The following is a 22,911-nucleotide window of genomic DNA, read 5'->3' on the forward strand; positions in this document are numbered from 1 at the left end:
GAATACAGAAATTATTAACCCCGTATTATGCTTACAGTATGTAACGTATTGTCCTTTTTCATACATTAATTTAACCCTCCTGTGTTCATTCGAGGCATTCGGACCCTTGTTTTAAATGTACAGCTGCCAGGATATATCACTTTGTGTGACAAATATATTTTTTCTCCTGTCTGTACACATATGATCCTTTTGCATCGTTTTTATACTGCTTATATCTCCAAATCATCAACTGTTGCCCATTATTTGTCTGTATATGTTCCCTTCCTTTTTATGCATTATCCCTGTGTACATTCTGAGTCATTTTTTGCATCATTATATATATATGGAATTGTTTTTTTAATGTTCGCTTGTATGATTTGTACTTTCAAATCGAATAAAAGCTTATGACTTGACTTGACTTGGGTGAGGCCTTCATACAAAGCCTTTTTGTCATCTACTGGCCTGATGAATCAAAAGGAAGGACCACCAGTATTGTTGCGTGGATTCTGCACATACACAGAACATCTGGCAATAAAGCACAGGTTGCACGCAAGTGAAGTAGGCAATGCGAAAAGTTAATCCATAACGCATGCTGAGCGTGCTAATGGCAAGCATCTAAAAAGCTGTCCCATTCAGTCATGATACAGTTGCAATTGGCTGGGTCTGTGCAGCACCACAAGATGGGCAGCCGTAGCTTAAAAGGCATAGAAGTATCAGCGCACCAGCCACCAGAGCCAGTATTAAGGGAACGACTCCGAAGGTGTTGGAAAAATAGAATGTATAAAGTCTGGTATTACACAAAAGAACGCCTAAAAAGAAGTCACAAGGCAGGATCCTACAAATTAAAACAATTTATCAAGGCCTTTTATATCAGATGCATTAAATATTCTATGTATCAGTTCTCCACAATGTAGTGGGAAATTTGTGTTCAGCAGTGACTAAATCTCACTAGATGTTTTAGCCACCTGCAATTCGAAGGTCCCTCGAGCTGAAGTGAGAGCCATTTCTTGCTGAAACAATAGCGCTTTGAGCTTGCTTCATTTATTGAAATCTGTTTTCAAAGTTGGATTGGAAGGCCAAATAGAACTGTCTACAGCCTTATTTGGGGGTGGAAAAAGCATATTGCTACAACAAGTAACAAAGTGGGAAACTGTTACTATATGTGGCATGCCTGCCTCGCAAGCCACAGCAGTTTGTTGTTGTTCAAAATAAGATGCCTGCCATTAGAAAGCAATGTGAGAGGAGGAATTATTTCCGGAACTGTATTTCAAATTAGGTGTGAACACATTAAAAGCGCTGTGCAACTTAAATTGTTTGCAAACTAGGGAGTGTCCCACTGTGGAATCGCAGTCCTCACCTGTTAGGAAAACTTTTGTATCCTCCCGTTGACATCTGTAAGTAAATGGAAGGGACCGTAATTCATGTAGGAAGGCACTACCAAAGGGTTCAAAGTGGCCTATCAGGAAATGTTTCATGCGAGATTTAAACTAAAACACTGAAAAAGAAGAGCAATAATGCCATGAATCAACCATACAGCTGAATCAGTTTCCGTTACAGAACATAGCAAGTGTTCAAATTGTTCCATACGTAACAGTGTGTATGTAGCACCTTTCATGGTTGTAAATCTCTGTTTCTCAGTTACGTTAAAAGGCAAAAACAAAGCAGAAGTGTTCAAATAATCCCATGGTACTATTCCCATTTTGATTGTCTGTAACGTTCATGAGCATTGCATTACAGATCGTAATTGATTTTGACCATGACATAAAACAGAATCATCATTCTGAACAATATCAATAACACATTAAACAATATTATCTAAAGTATAAATGCAAGAAGACGGTGTATTTATGCTATTATCGACTACTGCAAGAACCTTGTCCAAATTAGCTTTGTCAATTTGGTGCAGACGGGTTGCTGCTTCAATTTGAGAAAGTTTTCAGAATTCATTGTATGTTGCATGGATAAATCTTTTTGATCTGGGAGATTTAGGGCCCAAAAGAAAATCAGCTAAATTGATGTTGCTTGACAAGAGAGACGGGTGTTGTTTGACTGAGAATTCCAACCATTGTTGACACAATTTTCCCAGTAAATATGTGGTGACAGAATGTTAATGTGGGTATCAGGGATCAGGTGAAACTGGATGTTGCATTATAAAAATGTAGTTGACAAGTATTAGAATTGGTTTGCCACAACAACCATCCTGACGGGTCAACATCAGAGATATTGAAACTGTCAATTTGAAACAGAGATTGTAAGACATATATTATATAATTTGTGTTTACGCAAATTAACTTATTCAGCCAAATGACAGAATAGAAGGAGTACTCAAACTTTTGGCAGTAGCAAAGAAAAAACAAGTTGTTTGGTGCCCTGTGTCATTTAAAAACAATATTTGAGTTGGTGTCAGAAATGCACGATGCAAAGCCTCTGTACCTTGCACCAGCCAAATCTTAAAGCCCCAAATTGATTTTAAATCAATGGTATTTTTCCAGTGATCATAACCCTGTAAGGTTTGAATATATCAACTTTGTGTATATCAAAATTAATTTAGATTGAGACGGCAGTTTCAATTGAAAGAAATAGGAGTTTGGATTGGACATGTTATAAACAGTGAAGTAACTGAACTTATTTTTAAGTGTTTTTGAACTACCCTGTAACAAAGTTGGGCAATGTACCCACTACATGTAATTAAACGTGTGTCTTAACATGTTATTTTTGTGCAAGAAGTGGTGGCCATAATGTTGATTACAGAATAAATCAGCATAATTGGCAGTATTTATATATAAATCTTTAGCATCAACAGCAGCATAATATTTCAAATCAGAAAACAATGAATGTGCAGCTTGTACATCCCAATCATCAGAGTGTATGTCCTGTGTTACCACATCTCCCATGGAAACGTGAGACACTTATGATATTTTGAAGACCTCCGTCGGACCATGAATTTCGAATGTCACTTTATAACAAACATTACCATCTGCAACTGGGAAGGCCGAAATGTTCACAAGGGCTGGATCATGATTCATGATATGGGGACCCAGAATACCATCGACCAACTTTACAGCAGAGTGTTTTGGCAAATAATGACCACTGATGAGTAAGAAGAGCACTGTCACAAATCCAACTGACATAAAAAGGAAAATCAGGATAACTACCAATCAGATGTAGTTCCAGGATGGGATCAGGTAAGTCTTTTAGAACTAAGAGAAAAAAAATGCTTGTCTTTGATGGTGGAAGTGCCACAGAAGAGGAAGAAGAGGAGTCATAATAGAAGCTTGTTTGGTCCTCGAAATAATAGCTTGCACCCACGTTTGGTAACGGTGGCAGTGCAGAATCATGTTGCAAAGGACTGTCCAGTACTTCAATATGAAATTCATCAGCAAGATAAGTATACTCAACGTCCATGTTGGAAGGCACTGTGGATGAAGGCTCAGCAGGTAAGAGACTAGCTGAACTTTCCATCTCACCATCAACAACACAGGGATTAGTTGAAGATGCAGGCATCACGAGATTAAAGGAAATAGCGTTACATGAAACACTCAGTCACCCTATTCAGAATAATCCAGTTGGTGTAGTTTGACATTGTCAATCGAAATGTATCTGTTGTCTTTGCGACCAGGCAAAGATGGCAGTATAACTGTACGAGTATCCTTCAATCCAAGAACTGGGACCGGTACACAATAAGAGGGACCAAATTATTTTTTGTACTCCAGCTTTTCCTGTACCAGATCCCCAATCTTAGGAAGCCAGCCGGCAATATGAATCAGCATTGCTGTGTCACTGGATGAGTCAAAATATTCTGTTACGTAGTTGTCACAGGTCTTTTGAAGGTCCTGGAACATACTAGGATAGTTATCTATGTCGAATGTGGCAGCTGCCAAAACCACGACTAGACCATCATGGTCGGGCACAAACAATTTAATGCCAAAGAGCATTTCATATGGGGTTCGTGCACCCAGAGATTTTCTCGGGAGATTATAATGTGCACGTTGTACCCCATACAAATGGGTCAGCCAGTTCCTGCCAATAACTAAGACTCTAGATGTCAAAGATTACTTTAAGTCTTGGTTCATTCGCTCCACTATAGAATTGCCCTCAAGCCAGTATGGAGACGAAAACTGCACCAGCACCCCCAAAGACTTCATGGCGTCCTTGTACGCCTTAGAGGTGAACGCTGGGCCATGGTCCGAAAGGAAGGTGCCACAGGCAAACATCCAGACAAAGACACGCAAATCTCTAATGGCATTTGGAGCGTCAGCGCTGTGTTGAGGCCAAACCCAGAGAAATCTAGAGCATGAATACTGCAACAAAAAATATTTATATGCCTTATCAGAAGTCAATGGACCAGAGTGATTAAGATATATCCAGCCGAACTGCTGAATTGGTAGATATAGCTGTGTTTGTGGTGGTTGTGAAACTGTAGACAGTTTGATTTGTTGACAAATGTCACAAGAAAATACATAAGTACAGGTTTGTTTATGTAAACCACGCCACCAATAATGTTGCAGTTGAAAAGACACAGTCGCAGACACCCCAGCATGCGCAGAATCAATGCCTTCATGTGCAGCTATGATCAATGGAAGTCTGCGGTCTATGTTGGGAATCAGCTGATCCCCAACTGATAGAATTGAAGCATAAGGAACTTGTTCAGGAGATGAATGATAAGAAGATTTAGAAGGGAAGCCCTGCAGGAAAGCAGTTCTATCCTTTGTAGCAGCAATAGCTGTCAGAATCACATTATCTATCTCAGTCATAGACCTTGTAACTGCTGCAGTGGAATATGTGGTACAAAAGGGGGTGGTGATGGACGGAGCATCTGAATCAATCAAACACTCACATCCAGTCAAAAGATCTGGGTTTATTCCATCACCGTTCTTTACCCCACTCTGCCACCCCAGTTCAGACATGGCTATATGCAAATCAGTCTGAACATGTGCCTTATGGGAACAGTCCAGCCCGAACTGCCAAGCCATGTCTTCCCTGGACCGGAAACAAGCTTCCGAGGACCGGTTTCTGGCATTCCAGCCGTCTTCAGCCCGGCTTGCTTGAATCCAGTGGCCAAGTGAGCAAGGGATGGCTTGGCAGTTTGGGCTGGACTGTTCCCATGAGGCACAGGGTCAGACTGAGTGCCATATAGCCATGTCTGAACTGGGGTGGCAGAGTGGGATAAAGAACGGTGATGGATTAAACCCAGATCTTTTGAATGGGTGTGAGTGTGTGATTGGCTCAGATGCTCCGTCCATTACCACCGCCTTTTGTACCGCTTTTGGCCGCCATAAGTTTGGCGTGGTATGCTCAGATGTGAGTCCCTTGCCCATTTTGCCTCTGGATTCAAGCAAGCCGGGCTGAAGATGGCTGGAATGCCAAAAACCGGTCCTTGGAAGCTTTATTTCCGGTCTAGGGAAGGCATGGCTTGGCAGTTTGGGCTAGACTGTTCCCATGACGCACAGGGTCGGACTGATTTGCATATCGCCATGTCTGAACAGGGGTGGCAGAGTGGGCTAAAGAACGGTGATGGATTAAACCCAGATCTTTTGACTGGGTGTGAGTGTTTGATTGGTTCTGATGCTCCGTCCATTACCACCCCCTTTTGCACCGCTTTTCGCAGCCATAAGTGTGGCAGGGTATGCTCAGATGTGAGTACCTTGCTCACTTTGCCACTGGATTCAAGCAAGCCGGGCTGGAGACGGCTGGAATGCCAGAAACCGGTCCTCGGAAGCTTGTTTACGGTCCAGGGAAGGCATGGCTTGGCAGTTTTGGCTGGACTGTTCCCATGAGGCACAGGGTCAGACTGATTTGCATATAGCCATGTCTGAACTGGGGTGGCAGAGTGGGCTAAAGAACGGTGATGGATTAAACCCAGATCTTTTGACTGGGTGTGAGTGTTTGATTGGTTCTGATGCTCCGTCCATTACCACCCCCTTTTGCACCGCTTTTCGCAGCCATAAGTGTGGCAGGGTATGCTCAGACGTGAGTCCCTTGCTCACTTTGTCACTGGATTCAAGCAAGCCGGGCTGAAGACGGCTGGAATGCCAGAAACCGGTCCTTGGAAGCTTGTTTCTTGTCCAGGGAAGTAATGGCTTGGCAGTTTTGGGCTGGACGGTTCTCATGAGGCACAGGGTCAAACTGATTTGCATATAGCCATGTCTCAACTGGGGTGGCAGAGTGGGCTAAAAAACGGTGATAGATTAAACCCAGATCTTTTGACTGGGTGTGAGTGTTTGATTGGTTCAGAAGCTCCGTCCATTACCACCCCCTTTTGTACCACTTTTGGCTGCCATAAGTGTGGCAGGGTATGCTCAGACGTGAGTCCCTTGCTCACTTTGCCACTGGATTCAAGCAAGCCGGCCTTAAGACGGCTGAAATGCCAGAAACCGGTCCTCGGAAGCTTGTTTCCGGACCAGGGAAGGCATGGCTTGGCAGTTTGGGTTGGACTGTTCCCATGAGGCACAGGGTCAGACTAATTTGCATATAGCCATGTCTGAACTGGGGTGGCAGAGTGGGCTAAAGAACAGTGATGGATTAAACCCAGATCTTTTGACTGGGTGTGACTGTTTGATTTATTCAGATGCTCCATCCATTACCACCCCCTTTTGTACCGCTTTTGGTCGCCATAAGTGTGGCAGGGTATGCTCAGACATGAGTCCCTTGCTCACTTTACCACTGGATTCAAGCAAGCCGGGCTGAAGATGGCTGTAATGCCAGAAACCGGTCCTCGGAAGCTTGTTTCCGGTCCAGGGAAGAATTGGCTTCGCAGTTTGGGCTGCACTGTTCCCATGAGGCACAGGGTCAGACTGATTTGCATATAGCCATGTTTGAACTGGGGTGGCAGAGTGGGCTAAAGAACGGTGATGGATTAAACTCAGATCTTTTGACTGGGTGCGAGTGTTTGATTGGTTTTGATGCGCCGTCCATTACCACCCCTTTTTGTACCGCTTTTGGCCGCCATAAGTGTGGCAGGGTATGCTCAGACATGAGTCCCTTGCTCACTTTGCCACTGGATTCAAGCAAGCCGGGCTGAAGACGGCTGGAATTCCAGAAACCGGTCCTCGGAAGCTTGTTTCCGGTCCAGGGAAGGCATGATACCGGAAAAAGAGGAAAATTCATTGGTGATACACAGGATTCAATTACACCCTGATATTCCAATTGAGTTAGAATGTCACAAACAGAGGTTTTAGCCTCCCCTCTGATTGGATATTGCGTTGGGGCTGTGGCATAGACTGTAATGTTATCTAATGCGCCAGCAAATCTCTACCTCAGCTCACTTGATTATGGTACACTGCCGGTCAAGTCAAGTCAAGTCAAAACATTTATATAGCGCACTACATACCCAGAGGGTTTCAAGGCGCTTAGGAAGGGGAGGAGGATTATTTGTCAAATATCCACGTTTTAAGCTGCTTTCTGAACGCTAGGTGATTCTGGGTGAGGCGAAGGTAAGCGGGGAGTGAGTTCCATGTTTTGGCAGCCAGGTATGAGAAGGATCTGCCTCCCATGGTGGTCTTGTTGATGCGAGGTACAGTGGCGTAGGCTTGGCTGGAAGAGCGAAGTTGGCGGGAGGGGGTGTAGAAGGACAGTCGAGAGTTGAGGCATTCTGGTCCGATGTCGTAGAGTGATTTGTGTGCGTGGGTTAGCAGTCGGAAAGTGATTCTCTTATTGACGGGTAGCCAGTGGAGGTCTTTAAGGTGACCAGAGATGTGTTTGTTGCGTGGGATGTCTAATATGAGCCTGGCTGAGGCGTTTTGGATTCGTTGTAGTTTCTTCTGGAGTTTAGCGGTGGTACCTGCGTAGAGGGTGTTTCCGTAGTCCAGTCGGCTCGTGACTAGAGCGTGGGTGACTGTTTTCCTTGTTTCGGCGGGGATCCAGCGAAATGTTTTTCTGAGCATGCGAAGAATGTTAAAACAGGAGGAGGATACGGCGCTGACTTGTCTGTTCATTGAGAGTGAAGAATCCAGGATGACGCCAAGGTTCCGTGCGTGGTCTGTCGGGATGGGTGCATTTCCGAGGGCTTCCGGCCACCAGGAGTCGTCCCATGCAGAGGGGGATTTCCCTAAGATGAGGACTTCTGTCTTGTCTGAGTTCAGTTTCAGACGGCTTTGTTTCATCCATTCGGCGACTTCTTTCATTCCTTCGTGTAGGTTAGTTTTGGCGGTGCTGGGGTCCTTGGTGAGAGATAGGATCAGTTGAGTGTCATCCGCGTAAGAGATGATGTTGAGGTTGTGTTGGCGGGCGATGGCCGCGAGGGGGCTCATGTATACGTTGAAGAGGGTGGGACTGAGTGAGGATCCTTGTGGTACGCCGCAGATGATTTCAGAGGCCTCGGATTTGAATGGTGGGAGGCGGACCCTCTGTGTTCTTCCGGTGAGGAACGACGTGATCCATTCCAGTGCCTTTTCTTGGATTCCGATGTTTCTGAGGCGTTGTAAAAGGGTTTTGTGGCAGACAGTGTCGAAGGCTGCAGAGAGGTCGAGGAGGATGAGGGCGACTGTGTCTCCATTGTCCAGTAGAGTTCGAATGTCGTCTGTTGCTGCGATGAGGGCGGTCTCAGTGCTGTGTTTGGCTCGGAAGCCAGATTGTGAGGGGTCGAGTGATTTGTTGGCTTCGAGGAAGGCGGCGAGCTGGTTGTTGACAGCTTTCTCGATGACTTTGGCCGGGAATGGAAGAAGCGAGATGGGGCGGTAGTTTTTGAGTTCGGTGGGGTCTGCTGTTGGTTTTTTCAGAAGGGCGGTGAGTTCAGCGTGTTTCCAGTCTTCTGGGAAGGTAGCGGAGTTGAAGGAGCAGTTGATGACGTCTCGGAGGTGCGGAGCTATGACGGAGTCTGCTTTGTTGAAGATGTGGTGAGGGCATGGGTCTGTGGGGGATCCAGAGTGGATGGAATTCATCAGGCGGATGGTGTCCTCAGTGGAGATTAGGTTCCAGGCGTTAAGGGTGTTAACGGGGGGAAGATGGTCAGCTGATGGTAGGGTGGGTTGGCTTCCGGGTTGGTTGTCAAAGCTGTTGTGGATGTCTGCAATCTTGTTGTGGAAGAATGAGGCTAGGGAGTCGCAGAGGGCTTGAGAGGGGGTGATGTCGTTGGAGTTGGCCGAGGGATTGGAAAATTCCTTGACGATGTTGAAAAGTTCCTTGCTGTTGTGGGCGTTGTTGTCAAGTCGATCCTTGAATGCTGTTTTCTTGGCTTTTCGGATCAGTTGGTGGTGAGTGCGGGTGGCGTTTTTGAAGGCGTCCTTGTTGCTGGAGGATGGGTCTTTTTTCCAGGCCTTTTCAAGGGAGCGGCACAGTTTCTTGGATTTCTTGAGGTCGTTGTTGAACCATGAGGCCTTCTTGTTGCCAGGTTTGTTTTGACGTTTTTTCAGTGGTGCTAAGGTGTCGGCGGTTTTGGATAACCAAAGGGTGAGGTTGGAGGCGGCTTCGTTGGTGTTAGAAGAGAGGGCTGGGGAGGTTTGAAGGAGCGAAGTGGAGATCTGCTCCTTGGTGATTTTGTTCCAGTTTCTTTGTAGAGTTGGTTGGAGGTGGGTGATGGGTTTCGGCTTGTTGTAGGTGAAGTGAACGCAGCTGTGGTCAGTCCAGAGGGGATCCGTAGTGTGGCTGAAGGAGACATGGTTGCTGGAGGTGAAGATAGGGTCGAGAGTGTGACCTGCGATGTGGGTAGGGGAGGTGACCAGTTGTTTAAGTCCGAGGTTGGCGAGGTTGTCCAAGAGGGTGGCGGTGTTGCGGTCGTTGATCTTTTCAAGGTGGAAGTTGAGGTCTCCCAGAAGGATGTATTCTTTGGAGAGGAGCGCGTGTGGAGTGATGAAGTCCGTGATGTCTTCACTGAATTTTGCGCGGGGTCCTGGTGGTCTATAGAGGAGGGTGCCTCTGAGTGTGGTCTTGGGGTCGATGTGGATCTGGAAGTGAAGGTGTTCAGAGTTAGCGAGGTTGGCGTCAGAGCTGGTTGAGATGCGGATTGATTTCTTATGGACGATAGCGATTCCACCTCCTGTATGGTCGGTGCGGTCCTTGCGTGTGATCTTATAGTCATCAGGGATAGCGATGGCGATGTCAGGGGCGGAGGAAGCGTTCATCCATGTTTCCGTTAGGAAGGCGACGTCTGGAGAGGTGGTGTCTAGTAGGTTCCAAAGGTCAATGGCGTGCCTGTGGACCGAGCGGGTGTTGAGAAGGATGCATTTTAGGTGGTTGGGGTCGGGGATCTGTGTTGTGGTCGAAGTGGTGATGTTGTCGGTGCCGCTGAATCTGCAGGAGAAGCAGGAGAACGGTCCATGGGTGCGTCCAGGAGCGGCTTGGACGCAGGTGGGGGCGCGGCCGGGGTTAAGGGCTAGGAGGGTGGCGGCGTCGTAGGAAATGCGGGATGGCTGGGCAGCGCGAGGGGTAGGGGGTGTGGCGCTGGGCGCGGTCCAGGCGCGGACGGGCTTACCTTTGGCGCACCTTCGGCGTGTACGTAGCGCGTGGACGCTGCGCGTGGGGGCATTGTCCATAAATGGATGGTGGAGGGGGCGGAGCGTGGGAGGGTCAGCAGCTGGGAGGCGGTAGCAGGGAGGAGGGGCGGGCCAGGGGGTCACACAACAAGATGGAGGGTCACAGGGCACCGGGGGCTAAAGGCAGAATTCAATAAGCAAACACAGCGCGAGGCTGAAATAATTAAATTAATGCAGCGCGAGGCAGAATTATTTAATTTAATGCAGGTAGGGAGCACTCTGTTTGTGGGTGGGAGGGTCAGCAGCTGGGAGGCGGTAGCAGGGAGGAGGGGCGGGCCAGGGGGTCACACAACAAGATGGAGGGTCACAGGGCACCGGGGGCTAAAGGCAGAATTCAATAAGCAAACACAGCGCGAGGCTGAAATAATTAAATTAATGCAGCGCGAGGCAGAATTATTTAATTTAATGCAGGTAGGGAGCACTCTGTTCGTGGGTGGGAGGGTCAGCAGCTGGGAGGCGGTAGCAGGGAGGAGGGGCGGGCCAGGGGGTCACACAACAAGATGGAGGGTCACAGGGCACCGGGGGCTAAAGGCAGAATTCAATAAGCAAACACAGCGCGAGGCTGAAATAATTAAATTAATGCAGCGCGAGGCAGAATTATTTAATTTAATGCAGGTAGGGAGCACTCTGTTCGTGGGTGGGAGGGTCAGCAGCTGGGAGGCGGTAGCAGGGAGGAGGGGCGGGCCAGGGGGTCACACAACAAGATGGAGGGTCACAGGGCACCGGGGGCTAAAGGCAGAATTCAATAAGCAAACACAGCGCGAGGCTGAAATAATTAAATTAATGCAGCGCGAGGCAGAATTATTTAATTTAATGCAGGTAGGGAGCACTCTGTTCGTGGGTGGGAGGGTCAGCAGCTGGGAGGCGGTAGCAGGGAGGAGGGGCGGGCCAGGGGGTCACACAACAAGATGGAGGGTCACAGGGCACCGGGGGCTAAAGGCAGAATTCAATAAGCAAACACAGCGCGAGGCTGAAATAATTAAATTAATGCAGCGCGAGGCAGAATTATTTAATTTAATGCAGGTAGGGAGCACTCTGTTCGTGGGTGGGAGGGTCAGCAGCTGGGAGGCGGTAGCAGGGAGGAGGGGCGGGCCAGGGGGTCACACAACAAGATGGAGGGTCACAGGGCACCGGGGGCTAAAGGCAGAATTCAATAAGCAAACACAGCGCGAGGCTGAAATAATTACACAGACACAGCGCGAGGCTGAATTAATTACACATTCACAGCGCGAGGCTGAAATAAATAAATAAATGCAGCGCAAGGCAGATTTAAATAAATATACACAACGCGAGGCAAAATTACATAAATAAGTAGTTACAGCTCTGTAGTCTCGAAGCGGTACCACCAGCCGGCCAGATCGTCAACAGGAGCTGGGATCAGGGAGCATGGGTATGCCTTTTTAGGCTCCTCAGGGACGTTTGGTGAAAAGCTCAGAAGTTTCACATGTTCCCTTCTAGAAGCAGCCAAAACAAAGAGTGGAGGCTAATCCTCCTCTGCCAACAAAATGTCATAAGAAGAAATGAGATTTTCCCAGAAAACCGCTGAAATTGTGCGTTGTATATCACCCTCAATTTGGAGGGCTATTTCATAGAGTCTATTCGGGGAGCAACTCGAGTAGCTGCTGTTTCCACTGTAATAAACTTATCAATTGCTCTCGCCTCCAGACAAGGACACAATGCCCCCGCACTATGGTAACCTCCACTGCCCATTGCCAGTCTATCATTAGCCTCCTCACTGTCTGAGGCATATTTCACTGCTTAAGCAGCAACTTTCTTCTTTTGATATGGGAGTCCAAAATGAGGCAGTCCCTTTTGTTTGGCTTGCACATCAAACTGGTAAGGTTGATTCTGTCCCTGTTGTGTGGACTCACCTTTTCCACTATCCTGACGCTCCCCTCCACCTACTCCAGAGTTCTATGAGTCCTGTAAAGAACAAGGAGAGGACTGGTCAGGTACTTGAAATCGGCGTGAAGTTCTTGCTTAAGCATGGGCGGAAAATCCGGATTTCGCGGATTTTCAGTAAATTCGCAATCCGCGAGATTCGCGAATTTCCCACAAAATCCGCGAACGGAAATCCGCGAACGGGGATTGGGTCAAAAGTTCAAGCTGACTTTTGTAACTCTTTTAGAATGGCGCCAGTAAACTGCCAGAGCCATTCTAAAATAGGAAGCTCTAATAGATAAAGTAAAGCAGGTGCTGCTCAAATTCAGTTACACAATCATTAATTACCCCCAAACTTGGGGTGATTAATGATTGTGTAACTTAATTTGACCTTCAACTGGAGCACCTGCTTTACTTTATCTATTAGTGCTTCCTGTTGAAGCTATTTCTAGCTATTTTAGAATAGCGCTGGCAGCTTGCCAGCGCCATTTTAAGTGGGGCTGAGGGCAGAAGGGCACAAAAGTGGTACAGAGGGCAGAAGGGGACAAAAAATGAGTGGGGCAGAGGGCAGAAGGGCACAGAAACGAGTGGTACAGAGGGCAGATGGGCATAAAAAACAAGAGGGTGGCAGTGTTTAAGCAGGCAAAAAAAAAAAACCCTGCAAAATTGCAAAGCTCCTCGCGAACACCCGCAAACACGCAAGGCGCCTCGCGAACACCCAAAAAAAATCCGCAAATTTGTGCGAATTTGCGAATTTTGCGGACTGCCAATTCGCAAATTTGCGAATTGCCAATTCGCGAAATTCGCCCATGCTTATTCTTGCTACTCAGATATTTTTACGCGGTATAGATGACTAAGATAGCACAGATTCAATATCTGTGCTTGAATGTGTCGGGGATTAATGCACGGTCTAAGCAACAATTAGTCCAAGAGGAGATTGTATATTATAAACCGCATTTGGTGGCATTAACTGAGACACACTTGGCATATAAGGATAGGGCCCTACTTAGACAGCTGGATTATAACATAGTTGCCTCTACATCTCAGACTACATCAGTTCGGGGTCTAGCTGTCCTTTCTTCTAAATACATTTCAGGGCCAGGTATTAAAAACTGCCGCTGACCCCCAGAGAAAGATGGGTGTTGATATAAATGATTTTACCTTAATTTAAATTTGTGCTTTTTGTTGTCTTTGGACCAAATATTGATGACCCTGAACTATTTGATACACTTTCATTTGAATTATTCAATTGGGCAGGAGAATTGATTTTAATGGGGTACTTCTAACTATCTAATGAACTACAGCATCAATTCCACCAACTGCAGGGTTATCTCTCGTCAATCCAGAACTAGGGCTTCCCTAAGGATCTGATTAAAGTATATGGTATTTGTGATGATTGGCAGACTCTGTATCCATCAGACCATGTCTATACATACTATTCTCACCCACACAAGCCTTTTTCAAGGATAGACATGGTTTTTACTAAGTGTAGACTGTTAGATAACATGAATACCACTGTATGCACAAGGGTAATCTCAGATCACAGCCCGATTTATTTTAATTTTGTACCTGATCTGAAGTGGGATATGCCCGATAGCCCTAGGTTCACCTTCCCTAGACATTTGCTAACTTATATTGAGTATATACAGTCTATTTCAGGCTTACTTAATGAAGTTTTCACTAGTAATATCTCACATCTACCACAGGGCCGTGGGCTCCATCGCACTGGAACTACAACAGGCCACAAACACCACATTCACAACAGGCACCTTACCCAATAGCTGGAATTGGGTGGTAGTCGGACCCCTGCTCAAGAAGCCTACGGATGACCCCTTGGTCCTCAAGAACTATTGGCCCATCTCGCTCCTCCCCTTCGCAGCCATGGTGGCAGAGAAAGCGGGCAACAGGGAACTTAACTGACAGGCTTCATCGAGGAGAACACCGCCCTTGACCCGTCCCAATCCAGATTCTGAAGCAATCACAGCACCGAGACTCCCCTAATTGCCGTCACAGATGACATCCGCGCCCTCCTGTATCAAGGCCTCTCAGCTGCCCTCATCCTCCTTGACCTATCCACAGTCTTGCACTGCACTCTAACCAGCAAACTACACGACGCAGGCATACAAGGAACTACCCTAAACTGGATCCAATAATTCCTCACCGGAAGAAGCCAAAGAATCACACTGCCTCCCTTCCTCTCTGCCCCTACCAAAGTCACATGGAGAGTCCCACGGGGATCATCTCTGAGCCCGACCCTCTTCAACATCTACATGGCCCCCCTTGCAGCTATCATCAGACGTCACGGCCTCAACATCATTTCCTATGCCGAAGACTCCCAGCTCATCCTCTGTCTCACCAGGGACCCCATCACAGCTAAACTCTTCTTCCAAAGAGCGATACAAGACATGAACGCCAGCTGTCTAAAACTCAACTCCGAAAAAACTGAAGTCCTCATCTTCAGAACCACTCCTTCAGCTTGGGACAACACGTGGTGGCCCACCGCCCTTGGAAGCCCGCATATCCCAGGGGACAACAGCAAAACCCTAGGCATCGTACTCAACTCATCACTCACCATGACCTGACAGGTTAAAGTTGTCACCTTCAGCTGCTTCAACACTCTCTGCCTACTTTGAAGGACTTTCAAATGGATCCTCCGGAGTCAAGAAGATAGTCACTAACCCTGGGCGAAGCACTACGCTACGCTCGCGGAGTTTGCGAAGTTTACGCAACTTTGCACTACGCGAGCTGCACGTAGCACAGTGCGAACACGCGTAGTGCAGCGTAGCGTAGTGCAGCGCTCATTTTTTGCTTGTTCGCGGTCCTGAACGTCATGTTCGCAACCGCGAACAAGCAAAATGACATCCCGGCGAGATTCTGAACGTGGGGAGGTAAGGTTTCTCATTGTGAGTGGTTGCGCATGCTCGCGACCGCTCTCAATGAGAAACTACCAGTTCGCGGTGAGAAAGCTGCAGCTCGAGTAATAATCTACTCGAGCAGCAGAAAACTACAGCTCGCACTGTGCAAGATGCCGTTTTCAATGATTGCACAGTGCCGGATGCTTGTCCGCACTGTGCAATCTTTGAAAACACTTCTTGCACAGTGCGAACATGCTACTACGCAGCTCGCGTAGTGCTACATGAAGTTTGCGTAGGGCGAAGTGCACTTCGCGTAGCTTCGCTTAGCGCTACTTCGCGAACTACGCCCACCCTTAATAGTCACCCACGCACTCATCACCAGAAAACTCGATTATGGAAATTCTCTCTTCGCCGGCTTCAACTCATCCCTACTCCGAAAACTCCAGACGATACATAACACGGTGTCCAGACTCGTCTTCGGCATCCCGCCGCATGAACACATCAGCCAGCACCTGCGAAAACTCCATGGGCTCCCCGTAGAGAAGAGAGATACCTTCAAAATCTACATCCACGCCTATAAAAAGCCTACACAACAGAGGACCCAAATACCTCAATTACAGAATACATTTCCACGTACCCAAAAACAACCTGCAATCCACCAACCTCGCTCTAGCATCTACGGAGCCAGAGTGGGCAATAGATTGTTCTCCCACATTGCAGCCAAAACTTGGAACGAGCTACCAACAGACATCAGATGAACCCCCTCCCTGAACACCTTCAAGAAGACCCTCAAGAACAGCTCTTTGTCTGAAACAGATCCCCTCCCCCCCCCCCCCTTCCCCACTTACCGCCTTGAGACCCGCAGGGGTGAGTAGCGTGCTCAAAAAACCCTGATTGATTGAGTAATAGATGATCTTCTCCCCCTGCAATAGTATGGGCTACTATGAAAGTGCATGCCCGTGGCATAATGTTACAATATGGGATTGAGCAAAAAAGAGCTATTACCAAAGAAGCAAAATTATTTTCGGCAAACTGATCGTCAGATCGAGATACAACACCCCTTCTAAACTACTCAAGGTGCTAAAGATGAAATCCAAAGCAGGATTTGTAAAATATGGACAGCTCCAATATGTATATGGAGAAAGGGTTGGCTGAGTTTTAGCATATGAAATTGCAGAGCAAGAAATTAAGAGTACATTTCAGACCATTAGGGCATTGGATGATAGGCTCTATACCAGGGGTCTCCAACAAGAAGCTTGTGAGCTAATGTAGCTCTCCAGCTACCTCTGAGTAGGTCTCCTATGTGCAGCTAAGCTTATTAAATCGGAAACCTTTTGCATGGTTAAATTGTTATATATGTAAAAAAACTGAAATTATTCAAGACTAATAATCTTAGTAGCTCTCAATGCGTTTCATTGAACATAATCAGCTCTTAGTACTGAAAAGGTTGGAGATCCCTGCTCTATACAAAATCTAAACTTATTCATGAACAATTTGCTAAGTTTTGTAGTAAGTTGTACCGCCAGTAACAGAAGTTCGATCAGGTAAAGTGCTGGGAATATCTTCAACAGTGTCACTTACCCTCTCTTGCAGAGGAACAGGCATATGATCTCCAGACAGAAATTTCTAGTCTGGAAATTGAGGGTGACTAATTGCCCTATCAGTGGGCAAGCCTGCAGGGGCCGATGAGCTCCCAAATGAGTTTTATAAGACATTTGAAGAGATATTGAGCATGGAGTTTCTCTACATTATTCAATATATTCAGGAGGATCTATCCCAGATAGCTGGAACACAACTAATATTGTGGTCTTTTCGAAAAAGAACGAACCCGCTGATGACTTGGGTTCTCATAGGCCTATCTGATTGATTAACCCAGACACAAAATGGATTGCTAAAATTTTAGCCCGCCGTCTTGCTCCATTGATCTCAATTCTAGTATCCCCACAGCAACATGGATTTGTCCCAGGCAGAGATACTAAAGAGCATACTAACACAACAAATACAGCATTTGATATTGCAAGGAAATGTAATATGAATATGGGTATGATATTATTGCAGAGAAGGCATTCTACTGAGTGGTTTGGGATTGCTTATGGGTTACGCTATCTGCTTTTGGTATAGAGGACGATTTTGGTAAAATTATCCTGGCACTTTATCTGACTTCACGTGCCCAAGCCATGTATGCTGGTAACTATTCTGAGTTCTTTTGTATTTATTGTGGGATGACAGGGGTGTCCACTCTTGCCCCTCCTCTTCGCTCTTTATATTGAACCTTATTTACAGTCCCTTCTTAGGAGCACAGATATTCAACCGTGGGCCTTCGCTGGTTGGCAACTCAAACTCAAAGCATGTGCTGACGATGTGGCAATTTTTTCTTCCAACCCTGCAACAGCTATTACTCAGATTTTTCTTGAAGCACATACCTTTGGGGAATTCTCTGGTTATATGTCGAATTTAGGTAAAAAACACAGGCTCTCTGAATTTTTCCCCTGTCTCCCCAGTTCAGGGGGCTACTACCTTAACAGTTTATTTAGGTATTACGCAGTTGTCCTCGGTTTTTAATACTGAAAAATTAAATGATGAAGCTCTACTATCTGCAATGATCATTAAATTAAAAGAATGGATTAAGCTACCACTCACCATTATCAGATGAGTAAATATTATTAAAATGAATATTCTGCCTAAATTTCTTCATCTGTTTAAGGCAATTCCGCGGAGGCTCCTAGATTCTTTTTTCAGATAGCTGGAAGGCACTATCAGTAGTTTTATCTGGGGCTACAGGTGGGCTAGGCATGCTAGCCAACTTTTGAAATCTCCCTATTAAACAGGAGAGATCTCATTCCCGGACCTTAAGCTCTACATCTCGGCTGCCTTTACTGGTCCCTTGCGTAGTTTACTGGCCTATGGGGGACCAAATCTAACACCATTTTACTATCAGCTCATGCTAGAAGCAGAATCTAGGCATTTCTTTTATCAGCTAGAGGATCACAACTATTATTAGAGAGTACATTTCAAAGTACTGAAAGATATCAACTGTATTTGGAAGGGGGTCTGCAAGAAATATTCTCTATGCTTCATCAACATGTATACCCCAACATGGGATAATCCTGTTTTCCTTATATTTCTCGCGATTTAACCTATAGAGTGTGGGCAGACTGCTGGATTACAATAATGGGCCAATGATTTGATTTAAAAACTGTAACTGGTTTTAGATCCTTTTCTGACTTACAGTATGCCTATGAACTGCCTCATCCTTTTTCTTTAAATACCTACAGTTGAGTGATTATATGCCGACGGGTCGGGCATGTGGAGGGCATCGACATCTCAGAGGTTAATTCACACTTTTTTAAGCTTGATATTAAATCTACTATAAGTATGATGTATCAGGCACTCTTACTGTTTGTTATAGATGACACTCCGCTATTAGCAGTGAAATGGAGCAGACTTCTCACATCGGAAGTTTCAGCTTGGGCGGTTAAGATGACTTTATATCTGATTGACCACTTTGTATACTCCATTAGTCTTAAATTACAACAGCGGCGCACATTGTGACTTTTATATTAAAATCTGGATGCAATCTTAAAGTGGGGAACAACCCCTTCTATAGATAGAACAGATAGAACTAGATGTCCTAAGTGTGATCTTTTTTCTGCCAATGTCCTGCACAAATTACCGCTCTGCCCCTGTCTACAAACATTTTGGGAAGGGGTGATAAACTATATGTCAGTAAGCCTGGGCCTTCCCATATAAGTATCTGTCAAAGAGAATATAATGGGTATCAATACGATTTTGAAGGAGGCTTACAGAAATTAGTTACAATCATGCTAGCATCTGCCCGACTCTGTATTGTTCGAGCTTGGATCTTAGAGAATGCCCCTAAAGATTCAGAATGTTGCTCTCTTTTCTATCAAATAACTGAATTAGAATTTGCTTTGGCCAAAGCAAGAGGTTCTTCCTCACTGCTAAAGTTTGATAAGATTTGGAAATAATTTAGACAGGATTTTATCATTACCGATAATGATTAATTGGGTATAATAATTGCTTAACTTTCTGTGTGCAACACTGTGCGTGTCCCTATAATATACTATATTTTAATTTTAGCCAGCTTACTAGTTAAGGAATTTATCTGTCATGAATTAATGAATAAAATGAATCGGTTACATTTGCCCTTACTTGATTATTCTCCCTCTGATGCGTTATCTTTTTTGTTGATGTTTTATCCTATTTCAATTGCCCTTATGTGTTGTTTCATGATATGACCTAGAAAAAAAAAGAGAGAACTCTTAGGATGAGGAGGGTGGTGCTCAGCACTAGAGGGTCATTATGGTAGGAACATGGATCAGTGGTAGGGAGAAATAGGCGTCTGACTCTAGAGAATGAGATAGCAGAATCTTAAACTTATGAAAGGGTCTTTAATTTGGTGGTTGAAGAGCTTATGCATGCTAACTGTCCTACCGGGAAATTGCACCAGCATCTGGTATATTCAAAGATGTCTGTCCCCAGAGTGCTTGGCAGGAAAGCAGAAGCATGGGTGTATACTAGGGTACCCAAGAAGGCCCATGGAGTTCATCCTAAGAAAATGGGATAGGTCCTCCTAACGCGAAAGATGTAGATAACACATATAACAAAAAGGAGTTTTCAAAAGGTCCACAAATATTGCTTGGGGGTAACCAGAAACCCATCTCAGTCAAAGTGGAAGGGGTAACAGGACTATCCCAAGGGCAATACCAGTGTATGGATGGGTCTAGTAATTGTCCCTGGGGTTTCCAAAGGGTATACTTAGATCACCCTAGTCTCATTGGTTAGGGTGGACATTGACAAATTGGCTACCTGGCCTACAAGTTTGCAAGAGTAGAGGCAGTGGCCAAAGATTAGTGGGATTGAGGTCAAGGCTCTGTAGGATACAATTACAAGCATAACCATGGTCATGGCCAAGCTGTTTTCCTGAGACCAAATTATTCTTGATTATGTACACAAGATAGTAAACTATGACAATGATAAAAAGATCCACTATGGTTAACTTTGAGTGGAAAAGTGTACTGGCCGAAGAAGGTAGCTGTGTCCCCTGCCATCACAGTAGAATGTTTGCTGGGAAATTACCTTGAAGTGTCTTCTTGGTGAAGTATGGTAAGGGTTGCACATGCAGCAATGCTAGGACTACCTGATTGTGGGTGGCAACAAGAGCACAGACAGCCCTACAAAATAGTCAAGGGAACAAGGAGTCTGGAAAAATGGCCCAGTCCCCTAAGAACAAAGGGAAGGGCAGAGGTCTGATTAGAGGATGCCCTCTTTTGGGGAAAGGCCTAGTGTCTGCAGAGGAGGATGTTACTTTGAGAGACATGCCAGAGTTGGCAGAGCTTCAGGGGCAGATGGTCCCTCCAGTGAGGTGTCACTCTTGAGGGCCTTTGGCAGTTGGGTGAAAGCCAAGAACAGTGGGGTGAGTGTGGTACCCACGGGATGTACTGGGATGAAGGAGTTCTGTATAGTGACACAAGCAACCCCAAACCAGAGATAACCTGGAGTGTTTCCCCCTCAAACAAAACAGAGACCTCCTCCTCAACCTAGCCCTTGATATCCTCTGGCTGGTCATCCGGGAAAGACTAAAACCTGGGTGAGATTAGTAAATGACATTTATTGTCCCCACATGTCAAATGCGATAAAGGAGTTATTTTGCTCCTGTGTCAACTGTCAGGCCAGGGGAAAACTAAAGCCTCCCCTGATACCCAAAACTTTGGTGGGGACTCCTTTTGAGAGAGCAGAGATAGATATTGTTTGCCTTTCTTTCGGACTGCATCTGGGATCAGGTTCATCCTGGTGGAAGTGGACCATGCCACCAGGTATGTAGAAACAATACCCATAAAGAAAGTCACTGTACCTTTATTAGCAAAAGCATTCCTTGGTATCTTCACCAGGGTACATTCGCCTGAGGAAATTATTTCAGACAGAGGCAACAATTGTATGTCTGCTTATCTGAGAGCCAGGTGGGGTGTGTGTGGTGTTACTTACTAGTTCACCATACACTACTATCCCCAAAGTAATGGTCTTGTTTAAATATTTAACAAGATCATGAAGGGCATAAACATGGGTTTACCAGAGAAACTCAGACGGGGATGGTATGTTCTTGTTCTATGCCTACATGTTGCCTTCAGGCCAGTAACTCAAAAAGGAGTGGGTCTTGGTCCAATTAAAATTTTGTTTGGTCACCCTTTAGAAGGTAAAGGAGAAGCACATCAAAGACCCAAAACAGGATATAGAAGACTATGTGATGGGCCTTTGCTCCAGGATTGCTGAGTACACATAAGAGGCACACAAGTATTTGAATGTCAGCCTAGAGCTTGCTAAGCAATGGTATGACCAAAACACGCCTTGGTAGAGTACAAGCCAGTTTGGTTGGTGTGGTTTTTGGAGCCTGGAGTGCCCAGGGCCTCCAAGGCAAGCAGACTAGGAGTATACAATATTGGAAAAGACGTAGGTACCCCAAGGCATCATTACTGGGTAATGCATGTCAACAGATTTAAACCAGTCCATGACAGCTTAGACATAACTGTGCTCATGGAGACTGATGGTGAGGAAGAATACAAAACTGAGCATCTCCCTAATCTACTGTAAAGTAATGCCAAGGATGGGTCAGTAGAATAAATAGTGCTCTCCTACACCTTTTCAGACCAACATAAAAAAGACTGTTATACCATGCTGTGACAATTTGATGCTCTGCTTTCTTTCACCCAACCTCTGGCAAATTAGTATGTCCATGATGTGGACATAGGTGACAGGTTGGATGTCAAACGTAAAATGCACAGACTAGCATACAAGGTCAAAGCTAGCTTTGAGACAGGTGTTGCCTAAATGCTAGAGCTTCGGTGATTTTGCCATCTAACAGTCCTTGTTGCAGCCCATGGTGTTGGCACCCAAACAAAATCCAAAAGGTGATAAACCTTGGATACGGTTCTGTGTAGAAGAGCTGATGAACTGATAGACAAGATGAAGAGCTGGCAAGTAACTAAGTAGATTTGATTTAACTTCAGGATATTGGCAGATTATCCTCATACACGAGCGAGGGAGAAGTCTGCATTTTCAAATCCTGAAGACCACTTTCAGTTTAAAGTGAAGTTCCTTGGTTTTAAAATACACCTGCCACCTTACAAAGGTTTGTGAATAGAGTTCTCTCAGGCCTGGAAGCTCAGTGCAGTATATCTTGATGACATATCTTAGTGATATTCATTTCCACCTTGGAGGAGCACCTGGTCCACCCGAAAGTGGGTAGGCCATGCAGCAGGCAGGCCTAGGATTATTAAAGGAAGCAGGAGTCAAAAAGGACAGGCTTTGCTGTGTACTTGGGCTATCAAGAGGGTGGAGACCAGATACATCCTCTTCAGACAAGGATCCAGACCTTCTGGTTTGGGAGGCTCCAAAGACTGAGACCCAGGTCAGAACCTTTTCTGGCCTGTCTGTGTATTACAAAATATTTGTTACAGGGTTTTCTACTATTGTGTCATCATTGTATCATCATTGACACAACTCACTTAAAAGAAACAGCTCAAAAACGTTATTTGGACTGAGGAGCGTCAGAAGTCCTTCAACACTCTGGAAGAGTCTTTATATTAAAAGCACATGAATAAAGTAAAGAGTTAATTGTCCAAAGAGATTCTTCTGAGCAATGGATTGGGACAGTGTTGGTGAAGGTAAATGAAGAGGACCAGGATCAACCAGTTGCCCTTATCATTAAG

Source organism: Lissotriton vulgaris, chromosome 11, assembly GCF_964263255.1.
Source record: "Lissotriton vulgaris chromosome 11, aLisVul1.2, whole genome shotgun sequence".
Lineage (NCBI taxonomy): Eukaryota > Metazoa > Chordata > Amphibia > Caudata > Salamandridae > Lissotriton > Lissotriton vulgaris.